Genomic DNA, 20,568 nt, shown 5'->3' on the forward strand with positions numbered 1-20,568 from the left:
TGCATCGGCAGGCGGACTCTCAAGCACTGCGCCACCAGGGAAGCCCCCATTCTGACTCTTTTTCATGTGTGAGTATGATGCTCAATTCTGTCTCAACTTGGCTAGACTACAGTGACCAGTTATTTGGTCAAACATTAGTCTAGACATTGCTGTAAAGGTAGTGTTTAGACGTGGTTAACATTTAAAATCAGTTGACTTTAAGTGAAGCAGATTATCTTCCATAATTTTGGTGGGCCTCATTCAATTAGTTGAAGGCTTTAAAAGCAAAGACTGAGGTTTCTGAGAGAAGAAACAATTCTGCTTCCAGACTGTGACATAGAAATTCTGCCTCAGTTTCCAGCCTTTGGACTCAGGACTGAAACATCAGCTCTTAACTATCTCTAACCTACCAGCTTGCCCTACAGATTTCAGACTTCCCACCAGCCCCCACAATTGTGTGAGCCAATTCCTTAAAATAAAAATCAGTCTCTCTATCTATGTGTATAATATGTATATAATTTAATTTTTTCATTACCTCTATAGTTCTTTTTCTTCTTTTGTTAATTTCTCCTTTTACTTTTATTATTATTACTCATTATTACCTTTATATTGATTTTTTCCTCTTTTGGGGTTTCTTGAACTAAACTTATTTAATTTTAATTATCTTTGTCTTCAGTTTTATCACAAAGTATTTTATATCATTTTATTGCTTAGAATCGTGCCAAAAACTTCAGCTGAATAAATAAATTTTGGCATTAATGTTGGATTTAAAGGATATTTTTACACTGAGGCTATTAGAGGCTTAGGTCTTTGGCTTCAATAAAGATTTTTTAACCACTACTGAAATTTAAAAACAACATATAAAAGAGCACTTCCAGAATGATGGGGTTAGAACCTGCCCCAAATGTACTCCTCCATAAAAGCAATGAGAACACTGGTAAAATTTTTCAAAAACAAGTCTTACTGAATTCTGAAAATTGTGAAAGCTTGCAATAATCTGAGTAGTGTTTACTCAAGAAAAGTAGCTGGATCTCCATAAGCCTGAACTTTGTGGCCTATTAAATTGCCCTTTTTCCCTTCTGCTGTCTCTAACTCCAAGGAAGCTCTAAAAACTAACAGTCTTATAATGATGGTGGCCATGAAAACCAGCAACCAAGCATCTACTGGAGAGAGAAGAATGGATTTGGTGCTTTTTCAACAACCCCAATAATTGCTATTATTTTACTTGTCTGGCAGTTCCCCGAAAACTCCACACACAGGGCTTGTTTTTATGGCAAGTGACTCAGAGTTTGCTCAAACCCTTTTTCTTGGAATGTTTGTTAGGAAAAATCAGTGTCAACTGGTTTAACACTGCATCTGCCTTGGCAGTAATGTATCTCAGGCTAACAAGAAACTGATTGGAAGACTTAAAAGGAAAATCAATACATGAGATAACCATAAAGAGCTTTGAAAAGCTCTAACACATTTCTGGGAAGCTAGAGGCTCACATTCTTGTGCAGGGCCAATGCACGCTGAATAAAAGTCTGAGAATGTTCTAACCTCTCTCCTCTGGCTGATTTTGAGGCTTGTGTCAAGTAGGAAATGAAGAATAAGGCAGGATGTAAACTGCCCACCAGAGCATTGATGGCATGCCCCATAACACACACACCCTCATCAAGGGTTGGGACTCTTACTGTTTTAAGAAAATCAATATCCATTCATGAGCTGACTGCTGACCTAACTGAACAGAGATTTCAGTGGCCCCACATGACAAAGAATACAGACTTTGCCAAATTAGTATTGGAAAGTCACTAAAAATAAACAGAAAACAAACAAACAAACAAAGAACAAAAAATAACAATGATAAACTCTGGGTAGGGAGGGATCTGATTTCCAGAGTTGCCACATTATATTACTAGAAGTGTCCAGTATTCAAGAAAAAGAAAAACAAATGAATGAAATAGGAAAGTATGGCCAATACCCAGGGAAAAAGTGAGTCAATGGAAACTGTCCTTAAGTAACCCAGACATTGACCTGACTAGACAAAATTTTAGATTAGCTATTTTAAACTAACTAATGGAATACATAACTAAAGAACTAAAGGAAAGTATCTGAACAATGTCACAACAAATAGAGAATATCGATACAGAGATACAAATTATAAAAATAAACCAAATAGATATTCTGGAGTTAAAAAGTACAAGAAATGAAATAAATGCTTAACATAGTAAGTCAACAGGAGACTTGAATGCAGAAGATTTAGTGAACTTGAAAATAAGTTATTATTATCCAGTCCAAGGATAAGAAAGAAAAAAAAGTGAAGAAACATCAAAATGTCTCAGAAATCTGTGAGATACCATTGAACATATCCATGTACAAAATTTGGGAGTTCCAGAAGAAGAGGAGATAGAGAAAGAATACTTGAGAAAGTAGTGACGAAACTTTCCAAATATGTTGAAAACTGTTAGTCTACACATACAGAAATGCTAAAAAAAAAAAAAAAAAACCCCCCAAAAAAAACAAATTCAAAAAAATTCAAACCAGATAGAACAAATTCAAAGATATTCACACCTAAACACATAATCAAACTGTAAAAAACCAAGATCAAATAGAGAATCTTATAAGTGACAAGAGAGACAAGAATCATCATATAAAAGGGATCTTCAATAAGATTAACATCTGCTTTCTCATAAGAAAATATAGAGAGCAGAAACAATTGTATGGAATATTTAAAGTGCAGGAGGAAAATGATCATCAACCACACATTCAATATGCAGCAAAATCTTGCTTAAAAAGTGAAGCAGAAATTAAGACGTTCTCAGATTAAAAACAACAACAATAACTGAGAGAATTTGTCTCTAGCAAACTGGGTGTCAAGAAATAATAAAGGGAGTCTTTCAAGTTGAAATGAAAAGACACTAGACAGTCATTCAAGTCCTTATCAAGAAATAATAGTTTTCTGATCAAGATAGTGGAGTAGGAAGACCCTCAGCTTACCTCCCCTACAAACACAAAAAACTACAACTACAGATAGAACACTCTCTCTGAGAAGAGCCTGAAAACCAGCAGAACGGCTCTTCTACAACCCAGGATGTGAAAAAAAAGCCACACAAAGACTGGTTTGAGGGGAAGAGAAGCAATCTAGCTGAGACTCACACCCAGGGTGGGTGACATAAAAGAGGAGGAAGAGATCACAAGCTTGGGATTACTCCCTAAGGAGCAAGTAGTTAGAGCCCTATGTTGGGCACTCCAGCCCTGGGGACTGGCACCAGGAAGATGATCCAGTGGGATTGCTAGAGGTTTGTAGGAAGCTAAGGCTCTGCTGTTAAAGGTCATGCACACAGACCTGCTCACTCCTGGTCCCAGCACAGAGACAGCAGATTGAAAAGTGCTTTATACTCTGGCTGGACTCTGCAGACCATCCCAGGGAGCCTCTCAGCCTGCAGTGGGCTCCTGATCCAACCCTTCCAGCTCCAGTCCTGCTTCTCATCAAGGTGGTGGCTGCCATCACACTGCAGGAGAAGCCATGTTTTATGCCATATTATGGCTCCAGACCCTCCAACGCTGACCATACCTCTCATCAACATCACGATCACCAGCATGGCCTGGGAGAAGCCTTGGTTCACACCAGAATTCAGCCATATCCCACTTATCCCCATCTACCCCCACCAAGGCAGAGGCCACCAGCACACCCTGGAAGAAGCTTAGCCTCCACAAGTCTCCACCTCTAGCATCCCTAGCTCTAGTCCATCTCTGCCAAGGCAACAGCCCTGGCATGCCCCCCAAAAAGCCAGAACCTGTGCTCACTTCAGATCCAGCTCTCCCAACAAGGCTACTGGGCACAGGCAGATGCATAGAAATGCTCCCATATATGGGCATACCTTCAAGACTGGGATAGGTAGCTGTTTTATTTAATTTCATACAGACAAACCAAGAAAATCAAACAAAATGAGAAGGCAGAGAAATATGCTCCAAATGAGAGAACAAGATAAAACTCCAGAAAAAAAGCTGTAATGAAATAGAGGTAAGTAATTTACCTGATAAAGAGTTCAAAGCAATTGTCATATAAATGCTCATTGAACTAAGGCAAGGAATAGAGGAACACAGTGATAACTTCAACAAAAACACCATCAAACTAGAAGATATAAAAGAGAACTAATCACAGATGAAGAATACAATAACTGAAGTGAAAAATACACCAGAGAGAATCAACAGCAGATTAGATAATATGGAAGAATGTATAAGCAGCCTGGAAAACAGAACAGTGGAAATCACCCAATCAGAACAGCAAAAGCAAAAAGAATTTTAAAAAATGAGGATAGTTTAAGTGGCCTCTGGAACAACATTAAGTCTACTAACATTCACATAATAAGGGTCCCAGAAGAAGAAGAGAGAGAGAAATGGGCAAAAAATGCATTTGATGAAATACTGGCTGAAAATGTCTCTAACTTGAAGAAGAAAACAGATTTTCAGTTCCAGGAAAAACAGAGAGTCCCAAACAAGATGAACTCAAAGAGAACCACACCAAATCATATGATAACTAAAATGGCAAACGTTAAAGAGAGAACTTTAAAGTCAGCAAGAGAAAAACAAAGAGTCACATACAAGGGAACCCTCATAAGGTTATCAGCTGATTTTTAGCAGAATTTTGCAGACCAGAAGGGAATGGTATAACATATTTAAGTGCTGAAAGGAAAACAAACAAACAAACAAACCTACAAACAAGGGTATTCTACCTGGCAAGGTTATCATTCAAATTGAAGGAGAGAAAAAGAGTTTCCCAAGTAAGCAAAAGCTAAAATAATTCAACACCATTAAACTGGCCTTACAAGAAATGTTAAAGGGTGTCCTTTAAGTGAAAAAGAAAAGGCCGTAATATGAAATAAGAAAATATATTTAGAAAAAATATCTCACTGGTAAAAATAAATATATAATGAAGGCAGTGGATCAACCACTTAGAAAAGCCAGCACAAAGGTTAAAATACAAAAATTGTAAAATCAACTATAATTACAATAAATCATTAAGGGATACACATAAATATGTAAAATATGACATCAAAAACACATACCATGGGGAGGGGAGTAAAAAGTGTAGAGCTTTTCAAATGTACTTGAACTTAAATGACTATCAGTTTAAAACCAATCAGCATCAATATCTGTATCTATAAACCTTATGGTATCTAAAAACCAAAAACCTACAATACACACAAAAGGAAAAAGGAATCCAAACATAACACTAAAGAAAATCATCAAACCACAAGGGATGAAACTAAAAGAAGAAAAGAACAGAGAAGAACTACAAAACAAACAGAAAACAAGTAATAAGTGCATACTTATCAATAATCACTATAAATGTCACTGGACTAAATGTGCCAATCAAAAGACATAGGGTGGCTGGCTGGATTAAAAAAAAAAATACCCGGGCTTCCCTGGTGGCGCAGTGGTTGAGAGTCCGCCTGCCGATGCAGGGGACGCGGGTTTGTGCCCCGGTCCAGGAAGATCCCACATGCCGCGGGGTGGCTGGGCCCGTGAGCCATGGCTGCTGAGCCTGCATGTCCGGAGCCTGTGCTCCGCAACGGGAGAGGCCACAGCAGTGAGAGGCCCGCATACCGCAAAAAAAAAAAAAAAAATACCCATCTATATGCTGCCTACAAGAGACCTGCTTCAGAGCTAAAGACACACACAGACTGAAAGTGAGAGGATGGAAAAAAGATTCCTTACAAATGGAAACAAAAAGAAAGCTGGGGTAGCTATACTAATATCAGACAAAACAGACTTTAAAACAGAAACTGTAACAACAACAACAAAACAAAGAAGGTCATTATATGATGGTGAAAAGGTCAATCAAAAAAGAAGATATACCATTTCTAAACATATAAGTACCTAACATAGCAGCACCTAAATATATAAAGCAAATATTAACAGGCTTAAAGGGAGAAATTGACAGTCATACAGTAACAGTAGAGAACTTTAATACCTCACTTACATCAATGGACAGATCATCTAGACAGAAAATCAGTAAGGAAATATTGTCCTTGAACAATACATTAGAGAAGATGGACTTAATAGATATCTATAGAACACTTCATCCCAAAACAGTGGATGGCCATCAGGTACTTGAAAAGATGTTCAACATCACTAATCATCAGGGAAATGCAAATCTGAAACCACAATGTGATATCACCTCACACCTGTTAAATGTTATTACCAAAAAGACAAAAAATAACAAGTGCTGGTGAGGATGTGGAGAAAAGGGAGACCTTGTACACCGTTGGTGGGAATATATTAATAAATTTGTGCAGCCACTATGGAAAATAGTATGGAGATTTCTCAAATAATTAAAAATAGAACTACCATATGATCTAGCAGTTCTACTCCTGGTATTCATCTGACCAAAACCAAAACACTAACTTGAAAAGATAAATGCATCCCTATGGTCATTGCAGCATTATTTATAATAGTCAAGACATGGAAACATTCTAAGTGTCCATCGATGAGTGAGTGGCAAAGAAAATATGGTATACCTTGATTTATTGTGCCTTACTTTTTTGCCTTTCACAGATTTTTTTTTTTTTTTTTAATGAATTGAAGTTTTGTGGCAATCCCATGTTGAAAAAGTCTTTTGGAGGCCTATTTCCAACAGCATTTGTTTACTTCATGTCTCTGTTTCACATTTTGGTAATTCTTACAATATTTCAAACTTTTCCACTAATATTATATTTTGTGTAGTGATCTGTGAGTGACAATCTTTGATGTCATCATTGCAAAAAGATTATAACTCTCTGAAGGCTTAGATGATGGTTAATATTTTTTACCAAAAAATATTTTTTAATTAAGTTACATAAATTTTTATAGACATAATGCTATTGCACATTTAATAGACTGTAGTATAATGTAAACATAACTTTTGTGCACTGGGAAACTAAAAATTTGTGTTACTGTCTTTATTGTGGTATTTGCTCTATTGCAGTGGTCTGGAAATATATGTTATTGCATTTTACACCAAATATCTATGTGGCTGGTGTGTGAGTGTTACAGAAAGTAGAGGAATGTCCATATTCTCTCTGTCCACCACATTGAATTTGTATTGTTTTCCCCCCTCAGTATTTCTACTTGTCCTTCAATACTCAGCTGTCCTTTGATTTCACCACAATAGCCACCTCTGAAGACACAGCTGTTTTTGAGCCCCTCCTGTGTTCCATGGGTCATTCTGTGTACCTCTAATAGTTTATTGTATCAGCACAACAATCTATTACTTTAGCTTATCTGCCCTGCCAAGTTCCATTTTGTCAGGCATTAAAAAGAAATCTTCAATATCCTTACAAACACTCTCTTTAATACACACAGAGAAACCTGAGTTACGTATATTTTAAGTACCTAAAATAACTAATAATAAATACTTAACAAGTAATATTAACAAATATTCTATCACAGAGAAAAATTAAGATGTTAAAATTATAATGTCATATCATCATAATAATCTTTGTTTTTCTGTAGGCAATAAATATCTCAGGGGTTCAGGTACAAGATCGCTCATGAAGGATGGCCTCAACTTCCAGAGCAATTTAACTTCAAAGCTTCTGATATTGGTTATTTCTTAGGGGTTGTGATTTTTTTCTCTGCCACAGCCACAGTTGTCCTAAAGGTAATAATTTTCTGGGCAGGAATCCAATTCTGTTAACTATCTCTGTCAGCATGTCAGTTTTGTATTGTACCTGTAAGACTCAGTAGGATCCATCAACATAAGCTCAGATAGTTCTACCATAATACATAAATGTTCTTAAACTAAGTTGTTAGAAAAAAGCTAAAAAGTTAACAACTGGAAATAGCTACAGTCAGTTTCTGAGTTTTGAAATTTACTGTCACAGATAGTTATTTGTGTATATCATGCAGGTTTGCCTCTTATTCTACCTGCCAATGTCTCTTCATGAAGAATCATTTTCTACTCTATTGATATACTTATTAAATATATCCCATTCCCTAGGTGGAGTACTTCCTTTAGTTTTATGGTTATTAGTAAAGTTGAATAAAGCATAGGTAATTTGAAAGAAATTTCCAAATTTATGGATCTGGCATATTTGAATACCCCTATGTTAATCTTTGAGAGTGAAAAAAAAAAGAGATAAAGTAGCAGAAAAAAGGAGAAAGAGCTCAGAAAGATATTATCACTGAAGAAACTTGGCTTGGGGCCCACAAAGACCACCAGTGATGAGAGCTCATGTAATCACACATAATTGTGGGACACACAAAATATGAACTCGATAGTTAGAAACATTCACTTCCAAATATGTAAATGCATTAGTTTCTGTTGAACACATTTCTACCTTGTTATGGAAGGGATCTCATACCAACTCTAAACAGAGAAAGTTGGGTAATTCTAAGGAAGAAGCATTTCTTGAAGAAGGAATGAGATTCTGTTTTTTCACATACTGAAGATGGACATCTTTATAATGCTCAGAAGGAGGATTCATACATTTCCTCCCCCCACCCCTGCCCTGAAGTTATGCCCTCTTCCCATTTTCAGGACAAATATCAGTACAAAATATCAGTACAAATATCACTGCACACTATTAAGTTAAAATGATTATTATGTATACCACAACTTAAAACAAAAATCAAGTGGTGTGGAAACTGTGTTATATTCCTTAGATATTTATTTATAAACAAATGTTTGGTTTAAGCTTCCTATACGTTTTTGAAATAAATACAACATATGAATTAAATTGTTCATATGTCCCTCTTTCTATTCTTGCAAAAGGACTATAGGTGATACATATTGTGGGCATATCTCCATATTTGTCAGACAAAATAACTCAGGATTTTACTTTGTAGTGAGGCTCAAGCGAAAAATATCCCCTTTAACTGAGGTTTACTGCATACACACTAAATCTTTAGTCTTGGACAATTTTTTAAATCTAATAAGTCATATTTGAATGTTGGGGCTGTTCACAAAACAAAATAAACAAAATTATTATTCTTAATATAGCTAATTCCATATAGTGATTCTCAGCAATTTCTTTAACCTGAAATATAGTTTAGGAAATTAAAATGTTATTTCCCACTGCAAGTTAATACTTTAAAGAAAAAAACTATTTGATCTATATTATAATGTAAACACTGAAAAGAAAAAAAAATTGACAATTCACTTTCCACTATTTAGATGATTTTCTAATATATGTTTGATATTATGACTCGTGAGTTTGTCTCAAATGAGGAGGTTGTCAAGTCCAAAAATCTTTTCTTATTAGTCTGGAAGTATAAGCTATTAATAATATGAGAATTCTTCACATCTAGTTGTAAATGTAATACATATTTCTCATGTCTTAACATTTTTTAAACTTGAATCAGGTGACTTGACTAAATGGAAGAATACCCAGACTGAATGAGAACATATATGTAGCTTTCCTTCCATCTAAAACCCCTGAGTAGGAAAAGCTGGAGATGCTGAAAAACTTCCTCCACTGAGGAGATGGAGCTAAGAGTCCAGGAAGGTCAAGTTGCTAGAGTTTATGAGACAGCAGTGCTAGAAAGAGGGAGCTGCTTAGAAGGTTCTCTGGAGACCTATGAAGGGGCCCACTTGAGTATTATTCAGCTAAGTACTGATTAGTATGTGAGGAAACCACACCTGAGACTGGGGAGAGACCCAGCAGAAAAGATGAGCAAGAAGGCTAAAGATCACACAGGGCCTGAAACAGTGTGAGCACCACTGGCAAGAAGGAAGTTTTATATCAATGAGTCGGGTACCCACACAAGCTGTTAACACTTATCTATCAAGTCTTTCATTTGTGAGTGTGAACAGATATCAAAGAATCACAGCTAGTTGATAAGAACAAGTTGTATGAAAACTAGGAAAGAGATTACAGCCATACCTCACAGATATTGTGGGTTTGGATACAGACCACTGCAGTCAAGCGAATATCACAGTAAAATGAGTCACACGGGATTTTTGATATCTGAGTGTACATAAAAGTTATGTTTATACAATACTGTACTGTATTAAGTGTGCAGTTGCATTATGTCTAAAAAAACCCACAGGTACTTACCTTAATTTAAAAATAATTTATTGCTAAAAAATGTTAAGCATTATCTGACAACAGAAAACTCCGATTTGTAAAAAACCCAGCATCTGTGAAATACAGTAAAATGAAGCACAATAAAATGTGGTATGTCTGTAAACACATACAAAATGAACTAAATGAGGAAACAGAAGGATAAAATCAGTAGCATTCATATCTAGAGAAAGAGAGAACAACAACCAAAACAATAGAATGAAGAGGATACCACATCTATAAAACAAGAATGGGCTGCTATACACAAGAATCATCAGTCTAGGAAAAAATACATATGATTGCCCCTCAAAGCCAGTGAAATCGCTGAATAACAAAAGATATAAGTCTGAAGACTGATCGTATAGGAGTGGCATGATCTGAGGATAGAGTACAAAGAATAACTGAAAGGAGTTATATTGATTTATGTGCCTCGAATTCCCCTGCTAAGAAAACATTGAGAGAATTCTGGTAAAATGTCAATGACATAAAACTGTTAGTTCCCACCTTTTTTTCCTGGGACGTATGTAAAAGCAATAATGATAGTGTGAAACAAAAATATAAATTTCATTATGGTTGAAATTAGGTAACTATTGTTCCAAACCCAAAATGTTCAGATCTGTCAAAAGCAGTGGGAACTGAGAAGAAAGACCTGTAAAAGCTGCCAGGAGACGACACCATGGTGCTGCTTTCAGAACAGCCAGTAAATAGTGCTTCTTGGAGGCAAGGTCCACACCTGCTTAAAATAACAAAGTGGGGTCTAAAAGCTGGCAGCAGAAGCCTCCCTGGACCCAGTCTGGTTCCAAAAAGTAGAGGTGGTGGAGCTAAATGACTCCCAGACAAGTCATATTTGCAAAAGCCCATCAGTTGCTGTGGCCAAGTGGAAGAACTGAGGATTCACGCAGCAAAACTCCGCAGCTGCCCTACTCTATGGGGCAGGTCTGTATCCATCCCTATGCCAACTGACCCTTTTGCACTGAGTGGGCATGGCCACAGGAAAATCTAACATGTTTTGTAACTAAAAAATCTTAGAACGCAGTCCCGTCTCTCCCCCATGCCGGTCGCTTCCTCACTGCTGACAGCAGGAGCTGGCGAGTCCACCTCTCACCCCTTAGATCTTTGAGGTGTGAGGGCTGACACAAGTGCATGCTTGTCTTCCACTCTTCCTCAAGCTGCATGGATAAGGCACACAGTAATTCCTTAGATAAGTCTTTATGAGCCCTTCTCTTGACTTAAGATAGTGAGAAATATCTTCACTGCTCTCGTTTTTGAGGGGAAGAGGTGGGATTTGAAGTACAACTAAAGATCATCATAGAAAAGTCTTCCTCATAAAGCCCTCCTGCAATCTGCATTCTCTTCTCATCCTTAATGAGAAGGAGGGGCTTATGAGTTACCAGGATTGTAACTGATTTTTATTTTTCTTCTTTCAGCAAATCCCCAAAGATGGTCTGTCTCATAACTCACTTTGGTTTGTTATACCTATACACTTTGGTTTGGTTTGGTGCTCTTAAAACTTACATTTAATAAAAAAGACATTTTGTGAAATATTCCACAGATAGGATGAAGGCCATTAGCAGAAATATAGGTATTAGGCTACCTAAACATGAAAGATTTACCATAAATCATTTGTCTTGAGGTAAGTATATGATATTGGACTGAGTATCCAGAAACATAGTGGGACATTAGGAAAACACGGAAGTCTTAGTGGCAATCCAGATATGGCGGACAGTGTAATTGCCTTTCTTACATTCATTCAATACCATCTGAGTAGCAGCAGTGTAATGTACAGGACTAACCCCATTTCTAGCCTCCTTTCCCCAAGTCACAGTGACTGGTTTAGGTCTGAGTGCCCAACACCCATCTAAGACCATCAGTATGTAATCTGAAAGTCCTGAATGTTTCAGGGTTAGCATATACCTTATTTTGGTCTGGAGTAAAGCTAGGGGCTTTTGTACAAGTGCCAAACATATAACCCTAAGAACTGTTAGAATTAACCTTGTAGCCATGTGAGGTCACTAATCTTAAAATGAAACCGATCTTTTAGAAGGTAGAACAGAAAGACATAAAGGAGGTAGTCCCTCAGGGATGTCACTGACCTGATGTATCAAATCCCATATATCTCTAAAACTGCAGGAGTCAGAACTTAATCCTTTTAGGTTTAAACTGGTATCTTGTTATTTAAGATCAAATGTACCCTGCCAAAGCAGTTTTCCAGGTGCTATAGCTAACCTAGAGGTTGGTGGATTCTGGGTCTATCTTGGAATAACAATACTAAGAGATAACAAAATGATTACTCAATCACTGATATCTGTATCTATGGGGGTGGTTTTTAAGTGACCTTCACTCCTGTCTTTGTCCTGGAGGTGAGTGGAGAAAATACACATGAACCACTGATATACTAATGGATATGTAATTCAAGATTGGCTCAGAATTAAGGTTGTGGACAGCTGAGAAAAAGAGAGAGAGAGAAAAAAAAACCCAACATAATCTTTGAAAAATAATGAATATGGTCTTTGGCTTGAGATTACATCCCTATTCTAAAATGAGGAAATTGAGCATTAGATAATTTATTTAACTCTCTCAAGGTAATTTACTAGAAAAGTAGATCAAATTTATGTCTATGAAACCCCAAATATATCACTTTACTTGCTGTATAATAAGTTCCCTGAAACTAGGAATATTTGAGCACTCCTGAACAAACATATATCAGGGCTGCATAGGAGTGAGCCTTTCATCAATTATCTCCTGATTTCTTTCCAACTGTGAAAAATCTGCTTCTATTTTAGTATCTAGTGGGTTGTGAGGCAGGTGTCATAGACAGTTCCAACACTGCCCTCTGAAATAGACTGTTGTCATATATTTAATGATTCCTGTCATCATGTATTTTATCAGAATAGAAGGAAAAAATGAGAGGGAGGTTGGCATGATCTGCTAATATGGACTGGTCATGGGCACTCTGGCTCACCTTCTGCCATGAACACACAGAAGCTGCTCTCAGGGTTCTCTCACTCTCTTTTTTCTTTCTTTCTTTTTCTATTTTTTTTTCAGCTTTTTCTCAGATCCTCCATACCTTCCTCTATGCATATGTTATTAACACCAGATGTTGTCAAATCTGATTTTCTTATTTGGTATTTGAATGCCTTGTTTATTAGAACTGCTGCCAACACAGCAAAATTCAAAGTAATTTGCATGTCTGAATTGCCTATATGCAATTTGGACAGCCTGTGGATTATGCTTAGTGTAGACTGACATGAATTCAGTTTCTTTGAAGTTAATTGTCAGCTCTTACAGCTATAGTGACTGCAGAATAGTCAGAAAAATGCTGCAATCACCATCATTAAGAAATTTTGAATGACTGCCTTTAGATGCAGCATAAAGCTTATTGATGTGGGGGAAAAAAGATCATTTCAGAATACTGAACATTTATCATGGTACTATTGCCAAGTTCCTAATTATATCTTAAGGCATGGCTTTGTGAAAGAAACTGCAAAGAACTGAATCTACTGTCAAATTCTACTGATGTTGGCAATGAGAACTGACAGGGCAACATCAAAGCTAACATGCATACCATCCACTGTTGTTACTAATAATTCAATAAACTTTATTATTAAGTAACTCACAGACAAATGACTAAAGAGAGCAGAGAAATTCTGACTTGCAATAACTGAGTAGGGAGAAAACTGTCAGTCCCAAGATAAGAGTTCTGCCTGTTACATAATGACAACACTGTCTACAGTTATAACACAGCTGAACTGAAGACGGGGTTCCTGTCAGATCTACAGCACTTACTCAGAAAACACAGCAATAATTGTGAGCCAAGTCCCAGCAAGAGAACTAGATGACAATACTAAAAGCTTTAGGGATAAAAACACTGTTTTATAAAACTTTCAATTCATAGAGAACAAATTATACTTTAACTTCTAAAATTTCTCTAAGAAATTTTGTTGATGTTCTTATAGTGAAATATATGATTGGCTTGTATCCTGTTACCTCCCCATAGTGATATTTGTCCATAATTTCCATCTCACATACATGTGACATTCTGATCTTTTGGCTATCTGACTCAGGTTGATGTGGAAATGTTCTGACTAATTTTTGTTTCTATACATAAATTCCATTTTGTAATCGCTGTGTTCTATTTCCAATGCTTTTTCAGAGCTTGATAGCACCAGATTATCCCATTTAAACCTCGCAAACTACTTGCGAATTAATCTACCTAGTTGTCAGTGAGAAAGCTGACCATCAAGTTAACAATCTGTGCAAAGATAAACAACTAATGAGTGGAAGATCCAGGGCTTAAGCCTAGTCTATTAAATGCAAATTTCATGACTTGTCCTCAACTCTACATGCTGCTTCCCAGCAAGATGGTCTTTATTTCCTTCAGAGTATGCCTTCTATATACTAAATAATTTATCAGTGCACAGAATTTCAAGGAAGGGATCTATGGAATCAAATAATTTACACTTTTATGATTTCATTTTGCTTTGTGAACTAGCTGATAAAATTGCAGGGTGATTTATAGAAATAAGAAACACTAATATCTTTGACTTTCACAAATATAGTAGGAAAATTCCGTAACCCTGTAATAAAAACTTATCCTCTTATATCTTACTTCTTTTGACAAAAGTTGATGTTACCCCATTTTAGGAGGTGGTGGTCTATGAAAAGATGCTGCAATTTAAGGGAAGGAGGATTGGGACTGAGGAAGAACAGCTTACTTTTGAAATTATGTCTCTTAAGGTAAGTGTGAATAACAAATTTCAAAGCATGGAAATGAAATTAGTGATATAGTGTATGATTTGAGAAATTCTCAGAATGGGAATACAAACATGTCGAGAAAGAAACAACAAATTCAGGTTCCAGATTAAGGCCAAGACTCTGACCTCTGGTCTTTCAAAATCTTGGCTTCTCTGGGATCAACTCCTATCACTCCAGTAATTTCCTTCACTGCTGAATCCCTCGCATCATCAAGTAAACCTGCATAAGATCCTCCAGTTTAAAATTTAATCAATGTAACTCCTATGGACTACATTGTCAATGTCAGACATTGACCAATACTTGGCATCATTGACTCTCACTCTTTACCTCTCACATCACTGGAAAGCTTTGCTAAAGGCATCTGTTACCTCAGTGCCTTTAAATAAATATGACATTTTAAAGGTCTTTGTGCCTGGCTTCTCTATGGCACTCACCACTGTGAGCCATTCAGACTTTAAAGCATTTGGTCTTCCAGGTGTGCCTGATACAACAAAAGCTATTCTCTCTCATTCTCTTTTGGGATCTCTCCTTTCATCTCATTCTTAAAGTTCAAGCTCCTTATGCCTCTGTCAAGCCTTCTCATCCCACATTACACAAGTGCCCTGAATTTATCCCATCAGTGACCTCAATTACAGATATACGCCAATGGCTCATTTATCTGGTTATTCAAATTATGCTACTGAAAGCCTATGATGGGTCAGGCCAAACATCATTCCTGAGTCTAGGACTATGTATCCTCATACATACAGAGGTGAACGGCAGTCACTTTAAATTTCACTGATCATATCTCATCATCTTCCACACCAAGCCTGCACCTACTGAGTGTATCCTGTTTCAGAAAATCCTATGAAAGTTGAACCGATGACTTTAGGGCTTGTTAAATGTCACCAGTATACCTCACAATCCTCTAGTAGGTCTCTCTTCATATCTCATATTCATCACCATTCAGTCTGCTGTACTGTCTTTTAAAATAATGCTCTTCCATAAATGAAAATCTAATTATGTAACTACAGTCTTAAAAATCTTCACTGGTTTTCCATTGGCCTTAAAATGAGGCCTCCCATTTCAAATATGGAGGAGTATTTGGGTCCCATTTTCCTCTTTAACCTGATCTGATTACTTTGTACTCTCCTTCCCACTCATTTCTACTACTGGACTGTTTTACCCATTAGGGGAATCAGGCCATTCCACAGGAGAATTTTAGTATTTTTATTGTGTCACTTCACATTTCCCATGTATACTCCCAGTAACTTATTTGTTGTTACTATCATAACTGGAATCCTTTCCTCTATTATAATTTGTAACTAGTTTTTGTTTTTATATAAGAAACACTTATTTCAATGTCCTTGGTAGTTGCAGAGAAAGAGAATAATCCTTGCAGTTACTTTGAGACTGTTTGAGCAGGAAATGAAATTTGATGTGGGCCTGAAGAGTGTTCAGGGTGTTATCAGAAGGGAGTTGTAGGAGATGGTTTATCACATAGACAAGATGAAAGGCACAGGGTGGGCAACCTAAAGGAAAGAGCAGGTTGTTAACTTTAGTCTAGGTACAAGTGATGTGAGATGAGGATGAGGTTGGGAAGATGAGGGTCTGTGTTCAAGAGCCTAGAATTGCTTGTGAAAGTGTAGATTAGTTAAAGAGCGAGTGTAAATTCTTCTCATGTTCTCAGAAATAATTGGACCGTTCTTAAAATACAGTGCATTTTAAAGATTAAATAATTGAAAACTAGGTTTCCTCTCTCTACTCTCTAATGAGAAATGGAAATTTTTCTCAAAAATGAGATTTTGATTTTCTCGAAAATGAGATTTTGATGCACTATTCTATCACAGGGTATCATATCATATTAATATATGCAAAAACACAAAGTTTAATCTCTTTCTTGGAAAGATGTTGAGACAGAACTTATACAAAATATGAAGATGACCCATTATGTCATGGGCAAAGTGGCAAAGCACTCTCTTTCTTTCTTTCTTTCTTTTTTTCTTTCCTTTCTTTCTTCCTTCCTTCCTTCACTCTTTTTCTTTCTTTTCTTTCTTTCTTTCTTTCCTTTCTTTATTCCTTCCTTCACTCTTTTTCTTTTCTTTCTTTCTTTCTTTCTTTCTTTCTTTCTTTCTTTCTTTCTTTCTTTCTTTCTTTCTTTCTTTCTTCCTTTCTTTCTTTCTTCTCTCTTTTCTTTCTTTCTTCTCTTTTTTCTTAACTGTTTCTCCTAAATTCGTAGACAGATACTTATCTACTGTGATCTTGAAGGGGTGTTTCTATGTGGGAACATCCCTGTGTAGACTGTGTGTGTCCAATGTCTTTGCTGCGAGGGATGATTTTGGTACCAGGTCTTTACTATCCCCTGAATAGCGGATGCTGTTGGCTTTGGAGTATCTAAAGTCTGTGCAGAGTGTCAGGTGGGGCTTCCTCTCTACTTGTGGCTGTTGCCACCTTGTCAGGGGTGGGGTCTGTTCCCCAGCTTTTGGAGTACAAGCCCTGAAGGTTGCATTAAATCATGCTCCTTTACCCCTGAGTAAGTGCCCTGCCCCAAAGGAGGTGATTGCTGAAGTAAGTGAGGTCCCTGTGGTCAGAGAGAACCTATGCATCGCCTGTGTAGGCGTTCGTGGTTCCACTCAGAAACAGCCCAAGGCTGTGTTCCTTCCTCTGCTGTATGCATCCCAGATCTGGTGCAAGGATGTGACAAGGAGGCGGCCAGAGGTTGAGGCGTCTGGGCTTCGGGAATTGAGGTGGCTGCATAGCTGCCTGAAATCTGGGCTGTCTCTGTAGCAGTGTTCTCCCAGGACCTGTCTGCCCCAGATCCATCACTAATCTGCTATGTGGAGTGGGCACACGGGGGGACACTCTTGCTGGGAGGTGAATCACTGTGTTCCTGAGTGCTCTGACAAGGACAACCCCTGCCCCACCTGGATCACACCCTAGGCACCCCGTTCTATCTGCAAAGGTAGACAGTCTTCCTAGTGTCAGGAATTTCTTTCTTGACCCCTTTGCATCTTCCTCTTCCATTCTTTCTTGGAATTCTCTCTCCATGTGATAAATATCATATGACTTTAAAAACCTTCTTTAGACAAAGTTTCCAAAATGTTTATTTCCAACTGGAACTAAATTCTAGACTTTCCTATCCAACTACTAATTAAAAATTCCACTTGGTTATGTAAAATGTATGTCAAAATTAATATGAAATTCCACTTGGTTATGTAAAAGTATGTCAAAATTAATATGTCCAAAACCAAAATCTATCTCTAAATTCACAGAGGCCTTATCTAAAGTAGTTTCACCAGAACACCTACTTTTCTGTATCTGAAAACCTCTTTGTTATTTCATAACTCATAAAATTTTTTTAGATTATTTGATTTTTAAAGCTTCCAAGATATGTGGTAATATATAGGAGGACAGTTTCAGTTTTATATTTTTACATTACACCCACCCAGAATCATAGAGGCTGAAGCCCACCTTGACTATCCTCAAGTATGGGTTGATGCAGCTCAGGTAGGTGGTTCCTCTGCTCCCTTTGATGTTGGCTGGAGTTGCCATCACCTGGAGGTTTGACTGGGGTGGACATGTTCCAGGTGGCTCAGTTACATGGCTGGCAGTAGATGCCAGCTTTTAGCTGAGGGCTCAGCTATGTTTGTCAGTTGGGACACCCCAGTTCTCCTGCACGTGGCTTCTCTACATAACTTATGCTTCTCTCAGTCCAGCCACTAGGGTCCAGACAGAGCCCCCCTAGCACCACAAGCAGATGTCACAGATGCTAATCAGGGTCACCTGTGCCTCACCGTATGGGGTGCAACAAGCCACAGGGCCAGCCAGGATGAAGGGGAGTGGAAATTGACTCTACCTTTCAATAGGAGGAGTGGGAAAGCATTTGCAGCATCTCTAATCCCCAGGGTCGGCTCCCCGATCAAAATTATTTACATTTATCCCACCTGCAAAGTACATATACCCGTCTTAAAACATCCTGAATTATCCTATATGAATGAATTCTTATCATGCTCAGGCTTAAGATACAGGATTTCATCATTTAAATCAGGTTCAGTTGTAGATGAGGTTCTTTGTGTGTCTCTTCAGGTGTGGAGATCTACCTACCTCACCACCCCTCATGCCCAATATGAAATGGGGCAAAAGAAACAGACACTCCTGTGCAAAAAGGGGGTGTTAAGGGCTAAATTGTATTCCCCCAATTCATACGTTCAATGTATTTGGAGATAAGACTTTTAAAAAGACAGGACTGAGGTAAATTGGGGCCATCCGGGTGGGACCTAATCCACCTACTAATACACAAGGGAAGGACAAGAGCCTCATAACACTCACTGGACTACAGTCTTCTGAATCCAGCCAAGCCCATGCTGCACATTCCCCCTGTTCCTGGGACAGAGAGTGGTCTTTGGTTAGGAATCAGTTCTGTTTAACAGGGATGCTTCCTCATGGCTTTTGGCTCCATCATCTGGGTTCCTGGTGTTCCTGTTCCATAAGAAATGGCCTGTGTTTGCAGCTGAGTAATTTTCTAAGCCTGCTTCCTGACCATAGAAGTTTGGGGGCTCAAAGGCATCTTTTTCACTTTGAAGTGTTTCTGCCACTCTCAGTACAAGTAAAATACCTCCTTTTAATACTGTGGATTAAATTCTAAGTATAAAATTATAATCCACTCCATGATATTAAAGCAATACCCATGAATTCTCACAGATGGGCCCCTCTCAGCTTTGGGAAGCCCTTCACAGTACTGTGCGACACTGCCCTCAATTTCTTAGAAGCCCTTTTGTTTAGTGGAAGAACGGTGGGTAACGTCCTAAAGCTTTCTAAAGTTTCAACAGAGGGTCTGACAGACATACCCTTGACTTAATCTTTACACTGGCAGCCCCTAGATTTGGTCTTTGCCCTGGAGCCATTTCTTACTGGCCAAACTTCGGATCCCTGGTGAAACCGAGGGAACCATTTTGTTTTTCAACTCAGTAAGTCCTAGGTTGGAAATTCTCTAAATTATCAGCCACTTTGACTGAAAGTTTCTTTCTTTCTTTTTTTTTTTTTCTTTTGGTTTTGTAGTTTCTCACAGTCAGTTAAAGGAAGCCAGTTGATATTCATTCTTCTTGGAAATCTCCTTTTTCAGATTCACAAGTTCATTTTATACATTTTGTTACTTCCATCTTACTGATGGAATATTCAGCTATCATTTATACTGTGTATAAGCTGGGATCTGTTTTCTGAAGACTTAAATAGTAATTTTGTAGGCAAATTTCTCGCTGCCTTCCCAGCCTTCACAGCCTGCTCTAAAGTTGATCTTCTGCCTGATTCCAAAGCCACCTTCACAAGTACCGTCTTCTGTTTCAATTATATGTTGATGAATAACAAAAGCCCTCAAAGTTAATGTTGTAAAATATTTATGATTTTTCACAATTCTATGGGTTGACTGACTGTAGATTATTTACATTCTTTCATGTAAAAGTGCACACAGCTGCCACCAACTTCCCGAGGTTCTCGTTCCACTAAGTGTCAGGTGCAGGCTATAGTTGGTGCCTGAGGCTGAAATTCTGAAAGGGCTGACTCACACTGCAGGCGGCTGCTGCTCGTATCCACTGGGGGCTCCCGAAGGCTGTTGGCCAGGGCACCTGGGTTTCCATCCACCTGAACAAGCCATGTTGCTTGGGCTTCTTATTTAATGACTGGGTTCCAAAAGGCAGTCTTCGAAGAAATGATCTCCTTAAGTCTCTGACTTGGAAGCTACATTGCATCACTCCCTGCCTTTTCCTACTTAAAACAAGTCACTGGACTGGCACAGATTCAAGGAGGGGATGAAAGTAGTCTCTACCTATTG

The sequence above is a fragment of the Lipotes vexillifer genome, unplaced genomic scaffold, assembly GCF_000442215.2.
Source record: "Lipotes vexillifer unplaced genomic scaffold, Lipotes_vexillifer_v1.1 scaffold1642, whole genome shotgun sequence".
In the NCBI taxonomy this organism is placed as follows: Eukaryota; Metazoa; Chordata; class Mammalia; order Artiodactyla; family Lipotidae; genus Lipotes; species Lipotes vexillifer.